Raw genomic sequence first — 25,539 nt, 5'->3', positions numbered from 1 at the left:
GTCCCCCCCGCTCCTATCCTCGCTTGTCCAATCCCCCCCCCCCCCCCCGCCCGCCGCTCATTTTTCTTTCAGCCTTTCTCTCCCCGAAGGTGTTCTTTCGACTGGCTCAGACAGTGCTGGATTTCTAAGCAGTGCTCGTCAGGGTTTGTTGCAGAGGAACTTCTCTTTCCGACTCTTCTCCGCCACAGTAGCAGACACAGATGGAGGCTCCAGCTCCGCCACAGAGGGACTCATCCGAATCCCCCTCGCCCGACCCCGCTGAGCCCACCATTCGACTTGCTCTTTCACCGACAGAGCAAGCGAGCCTAGCCGCAGAGGTAGAGTGCTTGCAGGCGACTTCTGTCATCTGCAAGATTCTCGGCACCCGACCCAGCACAGAGAGCTACGTGACCTTCTCGAGGCCCGCCTTCTCGTAGAGGTGGGCAAGATCTTAGACGTACAGATACTCGGACGAGGCTACTATCAGATCGAGTTTGAGACCTCCGAGATGACATCCAAGGTCATCGCCATGAGTCCATTGACCAGCTCGAGCCCACTTTAGACAATGGAGACATGGTTTTGACCATGCTTCGGATGTTCTGGTAGAGGAGGCAGACATCCCCATCTACGTCTGCTTTCCTGGTTTGCGGAGGGAGTACCTACCACTTTTGTCCAGGATAGGCTCAACGATTGGGACTGTCCTGGAGACACCTCGCACGGCAGCCTTAGTAGCTGCCAAGGCGACTTGCATTCCCTCAGTTTGCATTCTGGTTAGGGACACTCACACGCTCCCGAAGGTCATTCTTCTGCCTCGGGTAAGTGGGGGTTGGTTTAGACAAGGCGTGGAGTATTCGGGCCTCCCGAACCAGTGCTTCATTTGTCGACAGATGGGCCATCTTGCGAAGGCCTGTCCACAGAGGAGGCCTCGACCTACACCACAGACTCAGCCCCAGCCTGCAAGGACTGGCCAGCAGCCCCAGACAGAGACATAGCGCACACATGCAGAGCCGCCCTCTGAGCTTGGGGCTCCAGCGGAGGAGGGATGGCAACAGGTCCGTCGTCGACGACAACAGGGGCCACAGCGACAGCCTGGCACTCAGAGTGGTCCTAAGGCGCCTGCCCAGCAGCAGTGGGTTCCCACGGGGAACTGTTTCGGTCCTCTTGAGCAGGATGAGGTCCATGCTCCAATCCCCACCTCAGCTTCACCCTCGACAGCCCCTCCCCCCCCAGAGTTCCCCCCCTCCTCATCATCCTCCCCCCCCCCCCGCCTCCTGCTCCCGCCGCCTCTTCCCCCTGCCGCTCCCCCCCGCCCTTCTTCTCCACCTCTTCCCCCTGCTCCTACTCCCCCCCCTCCCGCTCCAGTTCCACAGTCGACCCAGGGGGCACGGCCATCTCCGTCTGCTAGGAGATCTCTTGGCAGTGCCTTTGCCACGAGTCGCTTGGCGAGAGAGGGACAGCCTTTCTTGCAACCCCCTCTACAGGTACAGACGTCTCCTTTTGCAGCTATCCATCGTGGTTTGACGAGCATCGACTTGCGGCGCCGATGGGACTTCTTTGACTACGACTTCACTCATTTTCTCGGCGACCCATCACCAGACCATGAGGCAGTCTGCTTCAAGGTCCATGTTCTGTTCCTTGCAGCTAGGGGGATAGAGGCCTTGGACTCGGTGGTTGGCTTCTCGTTTCCCCTCTGCGGCAGGGACCAGACTGAGTGGACTCTCGACTGAGTGTTGGGGTGGTTACACACACAGGTCCTAGAGTTCTCTCACCACATGGGAGAACTAGGTGTTACAGACATGTTGCAGACTTTGTGGCCACTGGCAGTGACCCCCCCAGATACAGCAGGATGTAGACACATTGTGGTCTACTTCTTTGTCGATACGTAGTGCTTGCCATGCTATGTACACATTCATGAGGACTCCTGGACAGAGGAGGTTGCTTTACGGACCGCTCGCTCTACTTGGGCTTGGGCCAGGCACTCGTTGCAGTCACGCCTATCCAGAGGACGCTCGGATGCGGATTACTCCCCATCCAAGCCAGCCTCGAAGATAGCACGTTTAGCTGCTATGGCAGCATCTGTTCTCTCTCGCTCCCCATGAGGATCGTCTCATGGAAAGTGCAAGGACTTGGTGGGCCCCAGTTTCAACGTCAGCAAGGCCGACTACGTCAGGAGCTTCAACGCTGCCTTGTGGGAGGAGAGATTGATCTCCTTATGCTTCATGAGCACCATCTGTGTGAGAGCCACATTAGACGTTGTTTGTGGTCAGCTCTTGCGTGGACGATATGATACTTTTTGGTGAGCTGCTTTTGGACCTGGAGGCATCCAAGGTGGGGTATGTATGACTATTGCGGATTCTCTGCAGCGGGCCATTGTGGGTAGAGGGATTATTGTGCCAGGTAGGGCTCAATGGATTAATATGCAGGTGCAGGGTTGCCTTGTGGGCTTCCTGAACATCTATGCGCCCAATGTGGCGAGTGCTCGAGCAGAGTTTTGGTCACAGCTAGTTGAGTCTCTGCTGCAGGCAGAACACTAGTGCATAGGGGGGGATTTCAACATGTTTGAGGACCCTTCTGACACGATTGGTGGTAGCCATGCTACTGTGCATGGAGTTGAGCTGGCAGCTTGGGAGAGGTTTTGTATGACTCTGAGGATCTCGGATGTATGGCAGCACTCTAGTTTTGTGAGGCCCCAGGCCCCCAAATAGCCTTGCCTTCTCTCGTTCGGACCGCAGAGTGGGAGGAGTGAATCTATCGCGGATAGATTGCTTCTACACTAGTAACCACTTCAGTGACTTGGGAGGGACAGTTGGCATTCTGGCAGGGACTTCCTTCTCGGACCATGCACCAGTGATCCTCACAGTGGCAGACACGCAGAGGAGAGGGAGCATGATGCTTCGCATCCCAGAGAGGGTCTTGCTGGACTCTGCACTCAGAGAGCGAGTAGAAGCTCTCTGGACAGAGAGCTTGGACAGGCAGGATTCTCCTGCTGACAGAGTGGCCTCATGACTAGCTCGGATTAGTCGTTTCTTTCTCCAAGAGTCTTTGGCTCTATAATGGCTATTGCCCGCACAGGAGAAATAGGCATTACGGGAATGATTACCCGCAACTACATTATGTACACATCAACATATAGAATGACAATAGAAGTAAGTACACAGTACGCAGGCACAGAACACCTCTTGCTTCATTCATGTGTGATCCAGACACAGAGTTACAACAGTAGATGCCATGAATATCATAGAGATTGGTTAAGTTATATCAAAAGACAAATATGCCCCTCCATATACAACCGCTGCTCCAGCGCAGATCGGGAACGGTGCGCACACTCCTGTCCCATGATATCCTGTGAAGAACTGCCGCTACGGCCGCCGCATACCGCATGACTGCTGATCCGCAGTGTCCATACCTCCGCAAGACCGCATGTGCGGCTACTGCCGTAACACCTGGCACGCACGGTGGATTGCGCGAACCCACACTCAGCCCCTTTGGTTGGAAGATTCCGGTTGTTGATCTTCACCCAGCTTTGGTGAAGAGGAAATATCAATGTAGCCAAAGCCTCTAAAATCTGCAATATGTGCCCGATAGACCTCATCCAAAAGATGTGGATCTATCTCAATATGTTCCGGCCAAGGAGCTCGAGGAATAAACTGCGTTGGCAAAGAAATAGATTGAGGCGCCTGTGGCAAAGGAGCAAGAGGTGTATTTAAAGGGTAATAACGAGAAAGGTATCTATTAAGAGCAAACCAAAATGGAGGGCAAGGTGGTAGACTGAGAGAAAAAGAATGAGCCAAGGTCTCCACCCGAAAACAGACCCTGCGCCGCTCCTGACGAAATCGACGAATCATTTTCTGCAAACGAGATACATGAGCCTGGGCTTTAGCACAATCCTCTGTAGCTTGTGCCCAATCAGCAACATCAAAACCCTCGGGAACAACACTCTTACCTCTGTCAGTGTTGGATGACTCGGGTTGTTGCACCACAACCTGCTGAGTGGGTGGCTGTGCTCTCACCTCAGCAACCAAGCGTGTGCTCCAGCTTTGCAGTTGATTATCCAAAAAAACACGGAGATCCTCTTGCATCTCCACTGCCAACGCATCCAAATCATTCATATTGATCATTACATCACCAGGGTGCGAGGCTAAGTATGAGGCCAGGCTATGCTGCGTTCTCAACTGAAGAAGTTCTTGTTGAATAGAGGCCACAAACTCGGCATTAGCCCCTCGTAACATCTGTATTTCTGTCCCTTGCTGACAAGTTGTTGCAGTCAACTCTTCATTTTGAGTGGACAACTCGGGAATGCGAGTCTGCGAGGCCGCTACCTGCGCTTCCAGCTCATTTACTCTTCCCTCTGTGGGCGGGGGCTGGCCAGGCCGCACGAATAGACTCTGCAAGTCTGCTCAAAAAAGTGCCGCATGCCTATAATTGGTCAGCGGGGGTCGCTACCGTAGCCTCCTAGGGTAGCGCTGCGGGAAGAGTATCTCCCGTCGAGGCAGCCGCATTGGTAGTGCCGGAAGTTTCCGATTGAGCGGGAACATCCGCAACCGGAGAGCCCGTTCTCAGCGGAGTAGCACTGCCCACTCTCTCCTGCATTCGGCGGCGCCAGCGAGCCACCGTAGAATCCTCCGAAACAAGAGATGCAGTCGCCGGACGTGGTGTAGAAAATTGTTGTTCCTCCTGCCGCGCTTGCGGTTTGCTGATCCTGCACCTGCAGTGGCCATCTCATGGGCTCCAGAGGATACCACTGCTGTCGATGGACCTGGAAAATCCCCAGTGCCAACATGTTGCTGCTGTGTTTCCCTCTCAGCAGGCACTGCCAAACTTTGCGTTTGCGACAGAGGAGCAACAGTCCCTTGGACCACTAATCGATCATCTTCAAAGTGGCAGAGAGGACGCAGGGCGAGAGGAAAAACTTCTCTTAAAGGAAAAATCAATGTGAGCAGTTGGCCAACTTTTGTGTTGGTTGGGGTATTTCTCCCCAACTGTGCCATCACTCTTTGGCACTCCGCCAGCAGTCGTTCTCTGACAACCGCTGCCCAAGCTACTGGCCCAAAGTTGGCCGAATGCAAAACATTTCTTGCTCGGGTCGAAATGGTATAGGTTTTGGCTTGTAGCCAAATCGCCTCGAGAAACCATCGATACGCATCCTTGGTTGCTACATCTGACAACCCTGAAAGCTTATATTCCCCTTTTACTTTCAAGCCAAACTCCTGCTCGACATCTGCAGCAGGGATCACATGAGAGGCGCGCACCACACCATCGTTGAGCAAACAGCAACACCTGGAGATCCTTTCTGCTGTCATCTGAATCTGTTGATTATTCAGCACCACAATATCGCCAGCAGCCAGTTGCTCAATCAAACCTGCTGCCTGCGGGTAAACTGGTATCCCTTGCCAATCCAAGTTGGCGAACACACGCAGCCGCAAGTCTTGCAGCCATGCGTCCACTCGTCGAAGCGCTAGCTGCTGTACGGGAGTGAAAGGAATACATTGCAGGAGGGAAGCTGTCATGGCGGCGATGAGATGAAGGAGCAGAGAGTATAGAACTAAGAGCGCGCGACACACTAAACAGGAGAAACACAATAAGAATCGTCTGCATGTAGTAGTAACCCTTTCACAATGAGTTCCCAAAATAGGGCGATCCACGGTGTCGCAACCATCATAGTTCCTTTCCTGCTTTCCAAGATTGCATGCAAAAGAATCCCCAATCATGATTAGGGCGGCTTCCGGCTCTTGTACCACAGCAAAGGGGCACTGAATCGGGGTAGGTGAAACATAATGGCGCAGTCTGAAACCATTAACCGGTACAGAAATAACCTCCCCCTGTAAATCCGCCAAATAAAAAGAGATGGGCCCGCATGCTTGAAAAATCCAGAATGGTCCTGACCACCGTAATTTAAGCTTCCCCGGCATCTTCCCGAGGCGGAAATTAAAGACAAGGACCAGCTGTCCCCGAACAAATTGCCGTGCTTTCGGGCAATCCAGCCATTTTTTCCGCCTAGACTGCAGATCCTGCAGCACCGCAAAGCTATTCAACCGCTCTTCGTCCAGTTCCTGCAAAACATCCAATCGATAAATCACAGAATCCTCCGGAAGAAGCCGATCCGCAATCAGCATCCGCAGACTCGGGATCACATGCTCCACCGGGGTGATTGCCTCCATGCCAAATGCCAACTTAAAAGAAGTCAATCCTGTTGCCACTTTATAAGTTGTCCGATAGGCCCATAAGGCGGAGGGAAGTTTCACATCCCAATCTGTTCGATGCATATTAACTAACTTTGTTAAAATCCGAATCAATTACGTATTAGTTGATTCTGCTTGCCCATTCGCCTGAGGATAATATGGAGAAGATTTCCTGTGCAATACAAAATAAAACCGTAGCATTCTCTTCATCACCTTATTCAAAAATCCTGTTGCCACTTTATAAGTTGTCCGATAGGCCCATAAGGCGGAGGGAAGTTTCACATCCCAATCTGTTCGATGCATATTCACTAACTTTGTTAAAATCCGAATCAATTGCTTATTAGTTGATTCTGCTTGCCCATTCGCCTGAGGATAATATGGAGAAGATTTCCTCTGCAATACAAAATAAAACCGTAGCATTCTCTCCATCACCTTATTCAAAAAATGACTTCCCCTGTCACTAACCAGCTCAATAGGGCAGCCATATCTAGAAAAGATATCCTTATATAAGCATCCCGCCACAGAAACTGCAGTGTTATCTCTCAAAGGCCATGCCTCCACCCATTTGGTAGCGTAATCCGTGGCTGTCAAAATATACTTATTACCTGTGTGAGCTGCCACTGGTTTAAAAGGACCAACAAAATCCAAACCCCACTTTTGAAAAGGCTCCAAAGGCAGAACTGGCTGAAAAGGCATTCTGGACCGTTTGGTAGGTTGCCCCAACCGCTGACACACATCACACTGTTGCACATAATTTCTCGCATCCTGAAACAATGTGGGCCACCATAATCCAGATTGGAGAACCTTTCGAGCTGTGATTAATGTTGCAAAGTGACCTCCCACAATACCAGTATGGACTTCCTCTAATACTATTTCCTGCTCCTATGGTAGCACACATCTGAGTAACACATTTGCCACGTACGATAATAGAGCTTTCCCATAATGATCTCAAAATTCCTGCTTCTAATAGCCATACGTTTCCTCTGCTGGCTGGACAAGAAGGAAGGCATTTCGCCGCTATCGAGAAAATGAAACATCTCCTCATACCATGTCCATGGGATGTTAGGAATGACCCTTACCTGTTGCGGAACTGTGATATCCTCTGCATCTACTTCTGTTAGAAACAGAGACGCATCCGGAAATTCATCAGCTACAACCGTCGGCGGCTCTCCGGAATCTAACCTGGATAGGTAGTCAGCCACCGCATGCTGAGTCCCTGGCCGATGTATGACCTCAAAGTCAAATTCCTGCAGAAAAAGCACCCATCTGGCCAATCTTCCCGTCAAATTCTGTTGCCTTACCAGGTATAAAAGAGCCGAATGGTCCACATGGAAGAAAAAACGTCGGCCCAACAGATAGTGCCAGAATTTCTTCACTGAGTAAATCATTCCTAAACATTCCCTTTCGGTTACTGAATAATTTCTTTCTGCGGATGATAATCGTCGACTGGCATAATAGAAAGGTCGGAACCATCCTTGACTCTGTTCCTGCATCAGCACACTGCCAATAGCTCGATCCGAAGCATCCACAAATACATGAAAATCCTGACCCCAATTCGGTGCAAGCATAATCAGAGCTTTGGATAGCTGAAGTTTTAATCTCCGAAAAGCCGAGTCACATTCCTGTGTCCATTCAAAATCTATAGCATGAGCTGCCTGAATAATCGGGATTGCCAAATGCGTGACAAACCGCAAATGCTCCCATGCCAACGGGCTTGACCCAAGAAAATCTGACATTGTTTCTGGTTCCGCTGTGGAGGTGCTTCCATGATTGCGGGCATTTTGTCCGGATCCACGATAATATCATCTTCACAAATTATATGCCCCAATAGCCTGCCACTGCAAACAACAAATGCACACTTTAAAGGATTCAAACTGAATTTTACCTCTCTGCATTTCATAAAGCATAACCGTAATTGCTTTAAATGCTCCAATTGCGCTCCAAAAACATTGAGGTCATCCAGAAAAATTCTCATAAAATCCGTCGAATAAGGACCTAAAATTTGGAACATATCCCTTTGATAAGTGGAAGGTGCATTCCGCAATCCGAACCACATCATTGTGCAGGCAAACACACCCCATGCGGTAATAAAAGTTGTTTTTGGCTGATCCCGCAATGCCATTCGGATTTGATTATATCCACAAAATCCATCCAAAAAAGTATGCATCTCATGTCCTGCTACATCATCCAAAATGGAATCCAAAAATGGAAGAGGAAAAGGATCTGGAACAGTAGCTGCATTCAATTTCCGGTAATCCACACAAATTCGGATTTGCTTGTTTTTCTTTGGTACGACCACAATTGGAGAAATCCACTCCGGATTATCAATAGGGGTAATAAAACCCACTTCCAACAGGCGATCAATTTCCATCTTAACTTGCTTTGCCACATTCGGATTCATCCTATATGAGTGCTGCTTCACTGGCACCGCATCCGGTTTCAGATTTATCGTATGCTGATAAAACTTAGGATCCAATCCCTGCATATCCGCATATTCCCATGCGAAAACATCCTTACACTCTGTCAGTAACTTGATCAAATCATCTCTAAAACTTGCCTCCAGCTGCTTATTAATATATATGGGTCGCGACTCCGCTTGCTCCCCCAGAAAGACCCTCTCTAGTTCATCTTCTTTAACCCTTATAATTTTTTCCATTTGCGCCTCAAACGCACGTTCTTGCTGAATAACGTCCTCCAATGATTCAGGACTTGGAATCACCTGTTGTTGCTCCCCTATTCATGCTGGAATTCCTGAAACCCCCACTGAATTCCCTTTCGGAATCAAAGAAATATCCGCAAGATATAAAGAAACCAAATCCGGATTAGCTTTTAAAAATTGTTCCTCTTCATCCTCTTCGAATCCTTCCACCATATTGACTGTTTCTGCTATCACCGGCCATGCTGCCTTAGCTGGTTGTCTACATGTTCCCAACATCACCCGCACTTTTCTTCTACCCTTCTTTACTGTAAGCATATTTGCTTCCCAATTATGCTTTACCCGCGCTTGTCGTAACCAGGGTCTTCCCAAGATAATGTGATAATCCTGATTATGATCTTCAATATTCAAAACTACTAAGGAAACAGCAAAGGATAAGCCCGCCACATCCAAAACAATGCCCCGAAGTAAACCCACTGGTTGCACTCTTCTTTGATCTGCCATGCGGACTACAAAGGGTGCAGGCTCCCAATCACTGAGGCCAAAACACTCACAAGCTGCTTGGGTAATAATGTTTACTCCCGCTCTTCCATCCAATAGTACCTTGTCAATGTATGTTCCATGGTATCTAACTGAAAGCTCCGGAATGCGGGTATCCGTGATCCTATTCGCCGGCAACGGGGCTGAATCGTCCTCCTTGCTTTCAACTTTCCCAAAGGCGACTTCCCTCAGCTCAGTGGTCGTTTGTCGCAGCAATGCATTATGGAAATTCGGGACCAATTTCAGCAATGAACCCAGAGGTACTTGTATTGGTGACGTGAGGACCTCTTTCCAAACTAAATTCCAATCCTCTTGGTCTTTAATATCATCCTTATTTCCAGCTTTTCCTTCCTTTATTTCCAGGCCCACAGTCGATGGTCCTGCTGACTTCACTGGTGGTGCGGATTGTGGCAACCAGGACACAGTCTTTTTCCGCACTTCTTCTTGAGCCGTCCAATCCGGAATCTTCACATCGGGAGTTGAAACCACATTTTTACCCGATCGCGTGATTAATGAAACCACTGGATCAGACTCCTCTAGTCCTTCAATCTGAACCATAGTCACACTAAGTTGTTTTCCTGCAACGCGTTCCTGCTTCTTCCGATCGTATTCCATAGCTTCAATACACTCGGATCGCCAGTGTCCATCCCCCAAACAGAATAGGCATGTCTTGGGGCGATTAGGATCTCGGCCACCTCTTCCGCGACCTCGTCCTCCCCCTTGACCCCGTCCTCCTACTTGACCTTGCACAGGCGTCTCTGATGTATGAGCATGAGCCATCGCCACAGCACGCTCTTGTCCCTGCCCTATCTGTGGTTGTTGCTAGGTAGAAGAGTCCCCTCGACTCCGATGACCCCGGCCATTGAAATAACATTCCACTGTATTATGAGTATTGGTCGTGCAAATCGCACACCACTTCTGATTCATTGCGCACTCCTGAGCAGCATGGCCCGGATTCCGACATTGGGTACACCATAGTTCCTTTAGACTTTTAGCCACCGCAGCCGATTCCGACGATCTGGATGAAACACCTTTCCCGTGACGCTGGGATTTTTTCCGCGGTGTCTCTTCTGATTCTTTTCCCGAATCGCTGTTGCCTGAGTCTGAGGAATCTGATACTGCGGATTCCGACTCCGAACTATCACTGCCACTGTCTTGCGACTTTCGATGAGATTTCTTCCTGTCTTTTTTCTTTGATTTCTTTGGAGATTCCGTATCCTCTAAAGCCTCTCCTGCTACTACAGCCCTAGCAATTACATTATCCAGTGGAGTAGTTACCTTATCCACTGTTGCTATAGCCGTTCTGAGATCCTTGTTGAGCCCCCGCAAAAAAATAATCATTCAGCACTTCGGCTGCCGGCCTTTGTGCTTGAGGTACCCTCTGCAAAAGCATCCGAAATTTTGCAGCGTAATCCTCCACTGGCAATGACTTCTGCCGAAGCGTTCGAAGCTTTCCCAAATGTTGAGGGACTGTCTTTTCCGTTCGAAACCTTCGTAAAAACGCTATGGATCCGTCAGCATACGTCTGAAAATGATCATCAGGGTATTTGGACAACCATTTCGCAGCTTTCCCCAAGAGTGTAGATTCAAACACTGATTGTTGATGAAGAGGGGTCACCACCCAAGGATGATTCAATCCATAAGCTTTATTGAATTGGCGCAAATGTGCATCAGGGTCTTCACTCGAAAGACCTCGAAACCGACTATACTTAATCTGAAGATGAGCCATCACCCCTTGCCCAACTGTACCTCCTCCTCCCGGAAAAAGCTGACGAGCACTAGGAGGTGGAGACAGTGGCGGAGATACCTCCGGACTGCTTACCGGAGACGGTGGTGGAGCAACCTGTGTGGGTGAGGATGAACGTACGACAGGAGGACATGACTGACTGCGCGGAGTACGTCTCGCTCGCCGCAACCGCCTACCACGCATCGGGCTTGGTGATGGAGATACAGATTCCTCAATCTGCGATGAAGAAAAAACAAATTCATCCGAGCCGCCTCTCCTCCGACGTCTTCCTACAATTGGAACCACAGGGTCAGGCGGACCCTGCGACCTAGTGCGCATGCATATTCATCGCAGGCCGTCCATCACGCATCGTGGTCGCCAGATGTAATGGCTATTGCCCGCACAAGAGCAATAGGCATTACGGGAATGATTACCATCAACTACATTATGTACACATCAACATATAGAATGACAATAGAAGTAAGTACACAGTACGCAGGCACAGAACACCTCTTGCTTCATTTATGTGTGATCCATACACAAAGTTACAACAGTAGATGCCATGAATATCATAGAGATTGGTTAAGTTACATCAAAAGACAGATATGCCCCTCCATATACAACCGCTGCTCCAGCGCAGATCGGGAACGGTGCACACACTCCTGTCCCATGATATCCTGTGAAGAACTGCCGCTACGGCTGCCGCATACTGCATGACTCCTGATCCGTAGTGTCCAGACCTCCACAGGGCCGCAGGACCGCATGTGCGGCTACTGCCGTAACAGGCTCGCCGGGCTGCAGCGAGAGAGGAGGAGCAACGTCTCAGACGCGGCATTGCTTCGTTGCAGAGGATGCAGGAGCAGCATCCAGACAGTCCTTGGTTGGAGGAGCAGCTACAGCACGCTCGCCAGGAGCTTGTTAGCACAGAGGAGCGGCGACATGAGTTTGCTTTCCATCGACAGGCATCTCAATGGACACAGGTGGGCGACAGAGTGACTGGTGCTTTCTTCGAGGCAGTGGGACCTCGACATTCGCATGCCAAGGTCAATCAGTTGAGGAGGCCCGACGGGTCAATTGCTTCTGAGCCCGAGGATATGCGTGCAGTTGCTATTGACTTTTACCGTGAGTTATTGTCTGCAGAGCCTCAGTCAGAGCGTCAGGATGCATGCAGGGAGCAGGTGTGGGCACAGATGCCTTGCCTTGTGACTGAGGAGATGCGTCAGAGGCTTGAGCTGCCACTTCAGCTTGAGGAGCTGCACACGGCTCTTAGTGCCCTCCCCCGTGGTAGCTGTCCAAGTGAGGATGGGTTGACTCCCAGTTTTTTCTTGGAGTACTGGGACTTGCTTGGCCCAGATCTCTGTAGTGCTTTTCAATACATCTTGCACACAAGAGTGATGCCTGACAGCATGAGTGAGGGCTTGATCTACCTCATTCCCAAGGAGGGTGGCTCCTTGGATGAGATTCGACAGTGGCGCCCCATCACCATCCTCAACTCAGCCTACAAAATTCTTGCCAAGGGTCTGAGTTTGAGGATCCAGCCACTTCTAGAGAGCCTTATACATGGGATTCACACAGGTTTTGTCAAGGAATGAAGTATCCTTGACAACATCTTTACTTTTTGGGAGGCTTCTGCCCTAGTGCGGTCCGTGGTGAGGACCTGGTGATTCTTCTTCTCGATTTTGAGAAGGCATACGACAGAGTTGACTGGGAATTTCTAAAGGCACTCTACGAAGGATGGGTGTCAGCTTTGTACAGACAGGCTCACAGTCAGGTACTTTTGGCAGGAGGTAGAGGTAATCGCTTCATGCTCACATGTTCGGTCAGACAGGGTTGTCCCCTTGCCCCCTTCCTCTTTCTGTTCTATGCGGAGGCGATGAGCAGGTATTTGGTGTCGCAGCAGGTTGGTCTACGGGGCTCAGCACTCCCTATTCGGGGAGATGAGCTACTGGACGCTGAGTTTGCCGACGACTCAGCCTTGTACTTAGATGGCCACGAGGCCAACCTTCACAGGTGTGAGCAGGCTCTGGAGACCTGTTGTGCATCTGGCGCACTGATCAACTAGAGAAAGACAGTGGCTTTCTCGGTTGGTAGTGCTCCTGTGCCCGATTGGATGCCAGCAGAGGGTTTTATGTGGATTCCCCCAGGGACCGCAGTTCGGTACTTGGGCTGTCAGGTTGGTTTGGACTTGTCTCCCGAGCAGCAAATTGCTCCTCTCCTCCTGTCTATCAAGAGGAAGTTGTTACACTGGAGCTGAGCACGACTCTCTTTGGCTGGCAGAGTAGTAGTGGCCAACCAGGTGTTGTTGGCGACTATGTGGTACATCACTTCTTGTTGGATCTTCTCGAGTTCTTGTATCAGCCAGGTAGAGAGGCTAATCAGGAACTTCCTTTGGTCAGGACGTGATACTCACATAGCCTGAGCCAAAGTGGCTTGGCAGGTCATCACTCTTCCTTGTTCACAGGGAGGGCTTGGGATCATTGACCCAGCACAGCACAGCAGAGCCCTTCTTGGGAAGTTCATAGTCAGAGGACTTCTTCCAAGTGAGGAGCCCTGGAAGGAGTTCTTGCTACAGCGGCTTCGTGCTAGGGTGCCTCAGGTTGGAGGCCCCTGGCGACCTTTGACCAGATGGATCTTCACAGAGATGCGCAGAGTTGGTTTGAGCAAGAGACTGGAGAACCGCTTCGCTGTGAGTTTGCTTCGATCTTGCGGCGAGGCTTGGAGCAGCGACAGCCTACTTGGAGGGAGAAGCGTCTACGACAGCCCCTTGTTTGGAACCCCATGGTTAGCACTCAGAGAGGCCACTTGGTTGGTAGTCGGCCTCATGTTTCCAAGGGTCCCATGGCAGCGGGTCTAGTGCGCTCTTTAGGTGACTTGCAGAGCATGTGCCAGGACATCTTAGAGGCAGTTCCAACTGAGTGGCTCACACCCAGGTGGATGGGAGCCTTAACACGACTGGAGGTTCTCATCTCACTCCGGGCCTGCTCAGAGACTGTTCCATCCCTTTTCTTCGAGCTACAGGGTGAGGGACGCTTACAGTGAGTTGTAGTAGAGGCCTCGTAGGTGGCTGAGTGTTGTTTTCAAAGGATCCGAGTGGTGGGCATCTGTGGGAGGACTTGTGTCATCAATCATGACCCAGCTGCTGTTCTTTCAGTACACTGTTCGACTGGGACGTCACATACTAGCAGCACAGAGAGAGGCCCGCCCTGCTGCAGCACCTCATTGGCAGGAGGAGGGGAGGGTCTCACAGTTGAGTTCTTGGCAGCCTTCTGGGAGAGGTTGTGGGACTCCAGACAACCGAGGCGAGTCACCTTGTTTTAGTGGCTGGTCGCACACAAAGCTACAGCAGTTGGGAGCTGGCTAGTGCATAGTGACCTCTCGAGTGCATGTGCAGCCTGTGACCATCTTGTAGAGAGTCAGTGTCACTGCCTTTGGGCACAGCAGGTGTGGCTTAGAGTTCTTCGGCTGATGCCTACTCTTTCCACGGCTCGACACTACACTTGGGGAGCAGCGGCTTGGTCCACCCTCACGGGCCCGGCGCTTCAGTTTGAGCTATCTTCCACCAGCAAGATGATAGTGATGCAGGAGGGGCGACCTACACTCCAGCCTGCCACAGAGCTTACTCCAGAGGAGTGGTGCAGTGAGAAAGAGGAGTGTTGGGAGCTCAAGTGGCCTGACACTCTAGTTCATCTGGCGGGCCCGTTGCTTCCGCATCTTTGAGGCTCGCCCTGTGCCACCAGCAGAGACTATTCGCGATCTTTGGCTAGAGCTGATCCACACTCTCAGAGGACAGCTTGAGGGACTTCAAGGCAGCTCCGACCGCATGCGGGAGCGCAGAGAGGCTTTCCTTGGACTATGGCGTCCTGGGCCTTTCTACACCATGGTCCGGGGTGTACTCCGATGGCACTACCGACCACCTGTGTGGCTTTTCCCTCCCCCCATTTCTTGATTTAGCCCCATTGTACATATGCTGGTTTTTCATTGGGAGAGTCTCCCCATCATGGTTGTTGTAGCCCTCTCTTGAAGAGGTGGTTGTAGCCCTATGGGGAGTTTCATTAACTAATAGAAGGATCTTTTTCTCGGAAAAAAATATATCTTACTTAGAACACCCAAATCATACAATCTATGCATCAACCTTGCTCTAGGTACTGTATCAAAAGCTTTGTGGAAGCCCACAAAGCAGTAATAGATAAGACATACATGCGTTCGACCATCCTCACTGATAGCTCAAAAAATTTCACCGTTTCTTGGCCACTTTGGTCTCATCTGAAATTTCAAAACACCAGTTTTCCAGTTGCCATTTTTTCATTTCAGCTTTGAGAATTGACTATGCTCATGAACTATTGAAAGCTCTCTACTTGGCCTATGCACGTGTGCTTACAGATTGTGCCATCCATTTTACTTGCTTACATTCAATCTTTCCTGTCTTCACTACATTAGAATTTGCTTTCATGAAAGAAATCTTTGGAAGTTTTTTAGCGAAATACGTTCATTAAAAAGTCTTGCATTTGCTTGCAATGGAAAATCTTCGTACTCCATGACATTCTGAAAATATGCATTCATGTGTTAGCCTGAAAGGCCAGGCTACTTTGCTGATTGATTTGGCTGCTCAAAAACAGCCTTGGAAACAGATGCTTGCTTCCATGTGTGTCACACTGTGCTCCTCTGCATTTTTGGTCATTCTAATAAAGAACTTTATGAGGCACAATGGTCAATTGCTATGTTGAAAAGGCATGCTTTCATTCTAGCCTCTAGGATGTAGTCTTTTGCAAATTTTGAGGCTCTATACTAGGTTGTCCATATGCCAATCAATTGATTGCTAATTGGTACAGTGACTCAACACCTTCCTTAGCATCCCAGAACTGACTTTTGGCCAGTAATTATTGTTGCTTGGAAATTTTTCTTTGGAGAGCTACCTTGAAACCGAGCCTCAAAAGGCATATTTGTTGGCTCAAAAAGGAGCAAACAAACAAGGTTGATGATATTGTGTACAACAATGGGTATTGTGTTTCATAGATTATAGCTAGGCAATCATTACCGATTATTTTGGCATCAATAACTTATCTTTGCTGCCGATTCCCCTTTTGAATTCTCTAGAACGATGGCACATTTGCAACTTTTTTCATCACTGATTCCAGATTAAGAGGTATATATCCAATTACAATCTTTCTGTTGGCCCTCAGATGTATGTAATGCGTTCTGTCACATGTAGAAAATTGAGGTTTGGTGGCATAAATGTCTTGCTAGGATATGGAAGTGTCACCTTCTTTTATAAGGAAAGATGTTTCTATGGAAATATCTTCTTGGTGTGATTTCAATAGGCACTGTGCTTGCCAAATGCAATGTATCATATATGCAATCTCGTGGTCACCCGTCACTCGAAGGAGACCCATGCACATTTAGTTTTGTATTGTCCTCATTCTCAGTCGTTGTTTCCATGCCTTACAAAATGATCATCATAGATTCCGTTTTGTTCCTTTGGAAGAGTGACTTTGGATGTTTACTTGTGGGTCATATGCCTTAGGATTCCTTAATTTTCTTTGCTTGGGTTCAATTTTGGTCCATTTGGAGTTTTAGGAATGACCTTAAGCTCCTTCACAAACTCCAAGACACCCATTTTAGGTATTTGTGTCATCTTTCTGAGAGATTGACCTTTACATTGAAGACATCTCTCAACAGATTATGGAGATGTCTTTTGACTACTTCTAGTTGTATGCCATGTCAACCCTCTAGTTTAGGGCCTGAGTTTGGGAATTATCTGTGTATTATTTTGATTGTGGTTTTTTGAGCTTTCCCACTCGTAATATATAGTATTGACCCCAAAAAAAAAGTGTGAATGCACGCACCCATGTGCATGTGAGAATTGGTGCAAAAGAAGGGAGACATGATAGGGTGGGACACGCTCCAAGACCAGAGTAGATACCTAAGCAAAAGTGCCTCCTCGTATTGTCGCTGTCCTGGATGCCTCAGAGCATCCATTGCAATTATTCGAGTTTCAAGACGGCCTTGGGAATCCCTTTGTTTTGTATCAAGGTAGTCTCCTGCAAAGCGGAAACTGGAAGAGTAACTGCATGGTATGGAACAAACAGTTCCAGGAAATATTTCAATTGGAGGCATATTTGAAGGTATCAACAAACGGTATGAAGAAAAGCACAAACAAGTAGAAATCAAACATGCAATCTAATCATACCCAGTGTGACAACTGAAGCGCTCTACTCCTCTGATTTCAATAGCCTCGTCAGCCTGCATTGCAGGCATGAACAGCATGCCAGCTATTAGCTCGGGGGATATCACAAAACGAATCTCTTCCTGCATGGAAACCTTGGATCAGCAGCTTTGCTCGGACGACCTAAAGTCAGATTTTATCTTCACACATAAAGGCTGTCCATTATACTGTACTATTGTCCATTCAAAAAAGGCATGCATATACATATAAAGGACTTGTTATCAAATGACTGGAGCAATAGGGCCTTGATAATAAAATTCATAGTAATGCTTTGAACCTTCAAATCTATCGACAGAATCACTAAACATAACTGACTGCAAAAACACAATGAATGCTTAGATACAGTTGAGAATTAGTCGAATCGTGAGAATCATTAAATGCAGCTGACTGAATGGCAAGGCGTATTGAAATAAATTTTTTAATCATGTTTTGAATTTCTACAACAGGCCCAGTGGTTGGACACAATGGTTCACCTTGTTTCTTAACTCTGAAATGATCGTCAACACACAGGGTCCAGTTCAGACTTGTTTGGTTACGGTTCTTCCTATGTATGAGCTAAGACCATCATGTGCACAAAAAAAAAATCATATTACAAGAAATTAAAAAATGGTTGTGAAAAAAAGTAGGCTTTTGGATTATTTTTTGTATTTTAAAATATTATAGGAGTCTCTTCAATGGTTAAGAAGTTGAAGACGTTGTAAAAGACAAAGCTAATCCTTTCAACGAGTCCTCCACATTGATGAAAACAGATTTGATTTAAAAAACCTCCAAAAATTAGGGATTGCAACAGTAAATTAGGGTTTCTGCAAAAATTCAGCGTACATTCTATTGAATATTCTCAATACTCTTGTTGTTTGATAGCACAAAGAGGAATTGTCTCAAACAAAGGAAGATGGACTAGCAAGCATTTCGATGCATGTGAGATGGACATCCACTACTATGGATACATGTAGAAATATCCTTTTGGCATTAAGTGACATAAGAATCTGTTTAAATTTCCTATTTGATCTTGTCGGAACTACCTGCAAGCTTTTGGCCAGTCCAACTCATTTGAGGCATCACAGCAATGTGCCCAATCTACTTGCAAATAAAGTCGAGGCAATTCCTATTAGAGTTACACCTTTTGTCCAATGGTTGCTCCAGTATCTCCCAGGAGCAATTTAGGGAGTAAGGGCTGTTTTGTGGCTGTGCCCAGCCGTATCTGAGATAGGCATACCTTCTCGGCAGTACCAATTAGGTGTCTTGCCCACCGGGTAGGCTGACATGAGACGGGACCCCTGTTCCTAGGGTTTCCCAGTGTTTGAGTCTCTAGTTATATACATTCTCCCCTTCTATGCCTGGCCGAGGACCAGATTTGGTCCCTTGGGCCAGTTTTTTTATCAGTTGAGATGATATGGCATGCCCAGCTACAAGTCGTCTGCCACAAGACCGCTCACCATCTCGGAGAGTGGTGGTACTGTAGAATTTGCAAGAGCGCTACTATGGGGCCATGACATGATGCTTGCCTAGATGAAGGGCCACCTCGAAATCAAACTCCTAAAATAGAAGTAGCCAGCGCCACACCCGACCTGCAACTTGCGTCTTATTCAACAGATAATGCAGAGCATGATGATCAATAATAATGGTGAAGTGAACCCCTAATAGATAGTGGCAGAACTTGTCCGGAGCATAAACAATAGCCAAACCTTCCCTTTCTATTGTGTTGTACTTGCGCTCGGCTTTAGTGAGCAGTTGACTTGCATAGTGAATGGGCCGATCAAGGTTGAACTCCTTGCTAGGCTGAGTCAACACAGCACCCATAGTAGTCTGACTCGCATTTGTATGCACATGAAAAGTGAGAGACCAATCAAGTGCAACAAGAATAGGTGCCTCAGTTAGGCGTTTTTTGAGGTAAGCAATTGTGTGGGCCTCAGGCTTTGACCATTGGTAGGGTGCAGCAGCACTTCTCAAGCGGGGCAGGGGTTGAGCAACCTCCACATACATGCGAATGAACCTACGATGACACCCTATGTAGCCTACAAAGCTCTGAACACCTTTGGGATTGATTAGGGGAGGCAACCGTAGAATGGCGACTATCTTATCAGGGTCAAGAGCGAAACCTTTAGTAGGCACCACATGACCCAAAAGCGTATCTTGAGTGATCGAAAAATGGCATTTGTTAGGATTGAGCTTCAGGCGCGTCTCCCTGTAGGAACACGACAAAGAGCTGAGCGAGATGCTCCTCCAAATTCTCCACTGAGGTGGAACATTGAGAGTCGGAGAAGGTTGAAAAATCATCCATGAATATGCGAAGATGATCAGTGAGCACAAGATAAGAAATGAGATAGACTGTATGATTGAAGGGTAGGGCGTTTTTCAATCCAAAAGACATTCTTGTGTAAATGAAAATACCCCATGGAGTCACAAAAGCAGTTTTTATCTTATCTGCGGGATGAATGCCCAATTGATTGTATCCATTGAACCCGTCCATGAAACTGAAGAGGCATCTTAAAGGACTCGTTCTGTAAAAGGAGTTGAAAAGCCATCCGGGATTGCTACCTTATTCAATGCACAGTAGTCGACACAAACATGGATTTCTTCCACAGTTTCGGACTCTACATCACTTTTTCGGCTATCTGAGGACATATTGCACGAGTCCAGGCAAGCCATTGCTACCATTGAGCTTGGGACAAAGCAGTTGGCTGCTACTCACAGCGCCACTCCGCTACATACGTAGCTATGGAGGGCTCTCTGCGTGTCGCAGAGAGCGCGATTGCGGATAGCGATGCTACTATTTTTGCTTTGCAACACGCATTGCAAGAAAAGTCTAAAATCATTGATGACCTCCGAGCGCAGATATAGGGACTTCGGGAAGTATTACTCCACAGTGATATGGGATTTCAAGCTCCAGTGAGTAGGGGATATGGCTGGACAAGGGAGGGGATACAGGTACGGACTCCTGTTTGGTATGTACAACCAGGTAGCTCTAACCATTTCATGGGACCCTCTACACACACTTCTGTCGGATACGGCCAGCCTCAACACTTTACCTACTATCTTCAGGGTTCCTTACCACATATGCAGTCGACACAGAGCATTCCTTGCGACGGCCTTGCTGGTGCACACCGACATGGCTATGTTAGTCAACACCCTGAGTACACTTCAGGCCAGGTGCTTCCATCAGTTGCACAACACGTGGCAGCTCTAGTCATTGGGAGCCTGTTCGTGCAGAGCAGCAGAGCTCATCAGCAGCAACCTCCCACCATCAATTTGATGGCTCCTCCCCCAGAGGTGGATACTTCAAGTGCAACAGTGGCGACGACTCTCTCTCTCTCTCGGGTGACAGGGCCGCACTGCTCTGCTTAGTCTTCTTTTGTACATATAGTGAGACTTCTCGGTTCTCTTTGTAGCATAGTGTTCCTCTCACCAAGACGGTGAGTGGTTTTGTGGCGGGCAACCTGTAGCAGGGCTACAGTGTCACAGGCACTGGACATACACTTAGTTGCAGTTGGGCTGGGGTTCACGCTGGACGGATTTTTGCCTGGGCAGACGTGGCAAGCATATGGGTGGTGGTCTAGCCGACGTGGGGCCAGACCGCCACGACCACAGTTTGGAGATAGTCTTAGCTAGATTGAATATTTGTGAGCCATTGGTGGCTCTTTATGGTGTATATATCTGTAGCCGTTTTGGGGTTACGATATCATCTAATTTGCGTGGTCAGTAGTCTAGAGTCTACTATCGTGCGTTATACACAGCACGTCTGCACCATCCCTGCACATCTGAGCCTCGACACCCATTGTACCTATGAGTTCTTGGCTGGAGCTAGATGTGCTACCATGCCAAAGTCTGTACGGGTTTCTTTGAGTTAGTCGAGTCTCATATGTTCAAGTTCTATTGTTGATGTCTCTGTGTTGTTGCTCTGTTGTTTCTTGCTTCCTGTATTGTTATTCTGTTGGAGTGAGATGTCACGCACATTGCACTAAGGAGCACCCACTATAGAGATGCTACACTTGATCATGAAGTCTCCTGGTTGCTAGGGAATCTTGGCCGCTAGAGACTTTGTTCTCGTCATGAGTTCTGCAAATGTCTCATCAGGTTGGAGCTGTAACAAACTGCTGACGTGTCAAAGCCTAAAGAATAGAGCCAACTTACAGATGTGGCCAAGGGGCCTAAACTGTCACAAAGTGATGACGTGGCTGCTCGAGAGTAGAAACCCTACCCCTAATTTCTGCCAGAAACCCTAATAGCTGAAACCCTAATTCTGTAAACCCTAACCCTAACTGCTGAAACCCTAATTCTGGAAACCCTAACCCTAAAACCTGCAAACCCCTAATTCTGGAAACCCGAACCCTAAACCCTGCAAACCCTAATTCTGCTGCCAGAAACCCTAAAATTGCAGAAACCCTAACCCTAACCCTAAGGGCAGCAGGGAGATTTCCGCGTTTTGCGCTGGCTGATGACATGGTAGGCTGTACGGATTTCTGTGATTTATGCTGGCAGTTTTTTGGCTTTGCTTTTGGACCAGAAGCTTTTGAGTTTTAAAGGCTTTTTACTGTAACTGCTTTTCAGGCCAAGGGCCTTTAAATATGAGGTTAGGGTTCATTCTCTGGCATGCTTCCTGGAGAAGGTGCAGAGTCTCGAGTACCGGCTTGTACTGTGTTGATGCAATATAAAGAAATACCGAAAGGGGCGCCAAGGTTTGGGGCCAATACTCTTTGGGGTGGAATTCCGCCACTCCGTGTCGCATGTCGTCTCTCTCTCTCAATTAATTGTTATTGAAGTGCTAAAAGTCTGTTCCATCTGTTCTTTTCTATTGGCACGTGGTGCCCGCCTTGTGACAGGAGCACCAAGTTTGCCACCTCATCCAAGACTTTCTCTCGAAAGTTGCCTGATCTGAAAGCTTCACAGAATTGTCGCCTCAATGTTGCCCAAGTCGTAAAGTGGTTCTCCGCAAATTGACTGTAGCATTTGTCTGCTAACCCATCCAAGGTGGACGGAAAGAGCACTAAGTAGGCATCTTCTCTTTCTAGGCCCCGACCTCTACAAAGGTATACAAACCTCCTAGCATGGTCGTCTGCATCCTCGATGGAGAGTCCTTTGAAAGTTGAGAACTTGATGTTCACCTTAGCAAGAACTCTTGTTAGCTCCTCCATGGCTGCCTGCTCAACAGCCTGTTGCTCAAGAGCTTGCTCTAACACAGTTGGCGGAAAGTGTACTAGAAAAGGTGACCTAGGAGGTGAAGAACTAGTTGAGGGAGTGGAGCTAGATGCTTGGGAAGGTAGGGGTAGCGGCATTGGTGGACTTTTACTTGGCACGAAATGCTGGCGCTTTCTGTGGTAGTACTTCAGAGGGCTCGATAGTGGGCTTTGTCAATCTTTAGACTGCCTTGTATGTGTCATGCAGTAACAACAAACCCACCCAACCTCTTAGGCAGGAAGACGCTTGAACTCTAAACCCACTAGGCTAGACTCGACCTGACCAGCTTAACTCGACACAGACTAGACCAGGCAAGACTAGAAGAGACAAAGACCAACTGTACTCGACCAGCTAGACCAAACCGGGCGTGCCAAAAATGAGAGCACCTGTGCCAACTGTTGGAGTGAGATTTTAGTCGAGGTCCACCGGGCATGCCAAAAATGAGAGCATATGTGGCAGGAATAGTGTGTCGTGCTCTCTGGGTAAATTGTGCATGAAACCTCACTCCAACAGAATGGAAACACTGTAAACAATGGAACAGCAGAGCAAACTCAAAAGACTCAACCGTAGACGCCGAACAGCATGGGACTCAACTAACTTATATGAACCAGTACAGACTTTGGCTGCAGCACACTCAGCTCCAAGCCAAGGACTCACGGGTACAATGGGGGTATCGAGGCTCCAATGTGTAGGGAGAGTGCAGATGTGTGGTGCTAGAGTAAACACACGGCGCTAGACTCAAGACTCATAAACCATCTAGAAGAGCATGCCTAGACTAAAGCAAATATGAGCATATATACAAAAGAGCAGCCAACGGATAACTCAAATATCCCTGACAGTCCAGCTGCACCTATCTCCAAACTGTGGCGGCCACGGTGTCCTCTACACCACCACTTCTGCCATGTGTCACTGTCTAGGCGAAAGTCCACCCAGTGTGAACCCACGACCAACTGTAGCTATCTTTCCGTGCAACGTGACATTGTAACCCAGCTACAGCATATCGTCTTCAAATCATCTGCATATCATCATCGTGACATGGTCCATGTCTGCATCTTGCAGTTGGATCATAAGGGGTGAAGTCTTAACCCATGCATCAAAATCAGCCACCCATCCAACATTGACTGGTAGGTGTGAATTGGATCTCTTTACTATATTATTGTGGTATGAATTGGTGGTACCAAATGCCAACCCTCAAGAGATTTCCTTTTGTACTGATTCCCCCTTGGCATGAGATAAAGCCAGATCGGCACACCATTATGTCTGTTCGTTATGTTAGTTCTGTGTTGTATGGCTTGTGTGGTAATATCTACGCTAAGGTGGATATTAAAAGGGCCTTTTACAAGCGCAAGCCACTCTCCCATGTAGTAATTCATGAACTGAAATCAAGGGACTTCCACAGTAGAAGTTTAAGGCTAAAAGAAGCTTAGTAATTTGGCACATACTGAAAGCCAAATGTGGCACACCATCACAAGTTTTTTTAGCAAGAACACACCAAAACCAAACTCAATTTTCAATTTCTTGGAAAAATCAGTCTGATAGTCTACTGGGATAATTCACTGAGGAGTCAGGTTTACTAAACAATCAATGATCCTGCATTTTAAAGCAAGTGCATTTTAATAACAATTAATAGACTCAAACAAAAGGGGCGATATTTTTACGAGGAAAAAAATTCGGTTCTCAGTTTGAGAACAAGGATATACATAAATACATAGCAAATGACAAGATTTAATTCAGATAATTGTGTTGTAGACTTTGATGACAACAAAAATATTTATGAATTCCACTAGACTGCCAGACCCAAAATTGATTAAGCATTGGCCTTGAGAAAGACAGTTAGACCTTTGGAATTGAACTCAAGAAAGCCACTAAAAAAATCTTGTGGAAACATATACACAGAATCTACCTGCACACATCCCTTTCTAAGCACACCGCCACCTAAAAATCGGTTTGCAAAATCCACTTCCAATGCATTTGACCTTTGATTTTCAATTAATCCATCGTCAAATATCTGTTAAAAAATTAAGATAGTGCTTGCTTCTTGAAGATTTAATCAAGAACCATTGAAAGACTGTTGGGAGACACATACCCGTATCGAACAGAAAGAGGAAGAAGAATTTTTCCAGTAATGTTTATCACATCCTGGGATGGGAGGAAATATACCCTGTAGCTGTCTGTGAAGTACTTTTCGCTCAAAGGAAATCATTCCCCGTGGGATTGCTTGGCTCAATCTCGTGAAATAATGCACTATACAGCGAACTTTTTGTTGTTGTTGAGTAGCCACATTGCTAATCCTTCTGTTTCAGACTTCTATGTTAAAAAATGAAAATTTCACAAAAGAGGACCAAAAACTTGAAAGGCTTTGAAGTTTCTTACCCGAACAAGCCATCTAAGTTGGAAATCAGGAAGGTTAGCCTCTTGTCTACCTTCGATAGGATGAAGGCAAAAAAATGCACATGCTAAAATGGCTGCAACCAGCTCCTGTCAATGAACCAACTCCAAATCTCATATGATATACAATTGTCAAAAAAAAATCTAATGCTTCCAACGGCCACATAAGCATGTTGAGCTGACCATGCTACAAACGAGCATATGTGCGAGGGAAATGCATTGACAGAAAAACCCCGGGGCAAAACAAGTACAATACATATATTGTTTGTGTATATAGTGTGTGTGTGCGCATGCGCGCGTGTGTGTGTGTGTGTGTGTGTGTGTGTGTGTGTGTGTGTGTGTGTGTGTGTGTGTGTGTGTGTGTGTGTGTGTGTGTGTGTGTTTGCAAATCTGCTTTGATTAATTTACAAGTGGGAAACCTCAAAACGAGGAAAACCCACGAAAAGAAAGGGATACAAAACACGGAGCACTATGAGGCTCCGAAGGCTAGAAACAGTCAAAATAGATCCTGTAGGTTTCAAGAGTGATGTCTCCAGCGTCATAGGCAAAATGCAGTGCTTGACCAAGCGATAATTTGAAATAGGGAAAGGGGTCAACAAGAGTGCCCTGGAACATTAAGGAGTTCCTATGATGCCAGATGGCCCACATAGTCCAAAATCTGACCCAGGTGAAG

At 47.7% G+C, this 25,539-nt stretch overlaps 1 pseudogene across 1 annotated transcript in view; it reads right to left on the bottom strand.

Annotated features, from left to right (window-relative positions):
- The window catches only part of LOC147437408 (poly(ADP-ribose) glycohydrolase 1-like), a 105,824-nt pseudogene that overhangs the window by 12,772 nt on the left and 67,513 nt on the right, over positions 1–25,539 (bottom strand). Inside the window, exons 3-7 of the transcript XR_015184857.1 lie at positions 24,852–24,956; positions 24,565–24,772; positions 24,382–24,486; positions 17,268–17,386; positions 17,001–17,144 (exon numbers count right to left, since the gene is read on the bottom strand). The product of XR_015184857.1 is annotated as a poly(ADP-ribose) glycohydrolase 1-like (transcript). The remainder of the gene's footprint in view (positions 1–17,000; positions 17,145–17,267; positions 17,387–24,381; positions 24,487–24,564; positions 24,773–24,851; positions 24,957–25,539) is intronic.

This window comes from Adiantum capillus-veneris, chromosome 17, assembly GCF_014529385.1.
Source record: "Adiantum capillus-veneris isolate H3 chromosome 17, ASM1452938v2, whole genome shotgun sequence".
Lineage (NCBI taxonomy): Eukaryota > Viridiplantae > Streptophyta > Polypodiopsida > Polypodiales > Pteridaceae > Adiantum > Adiantum capillus-veneris.
The sequence above is the reverse complement of the archived record's forward strand: the minus strand, read 5'-3'. Positions and strand labels throughout refer to the sequence as shown.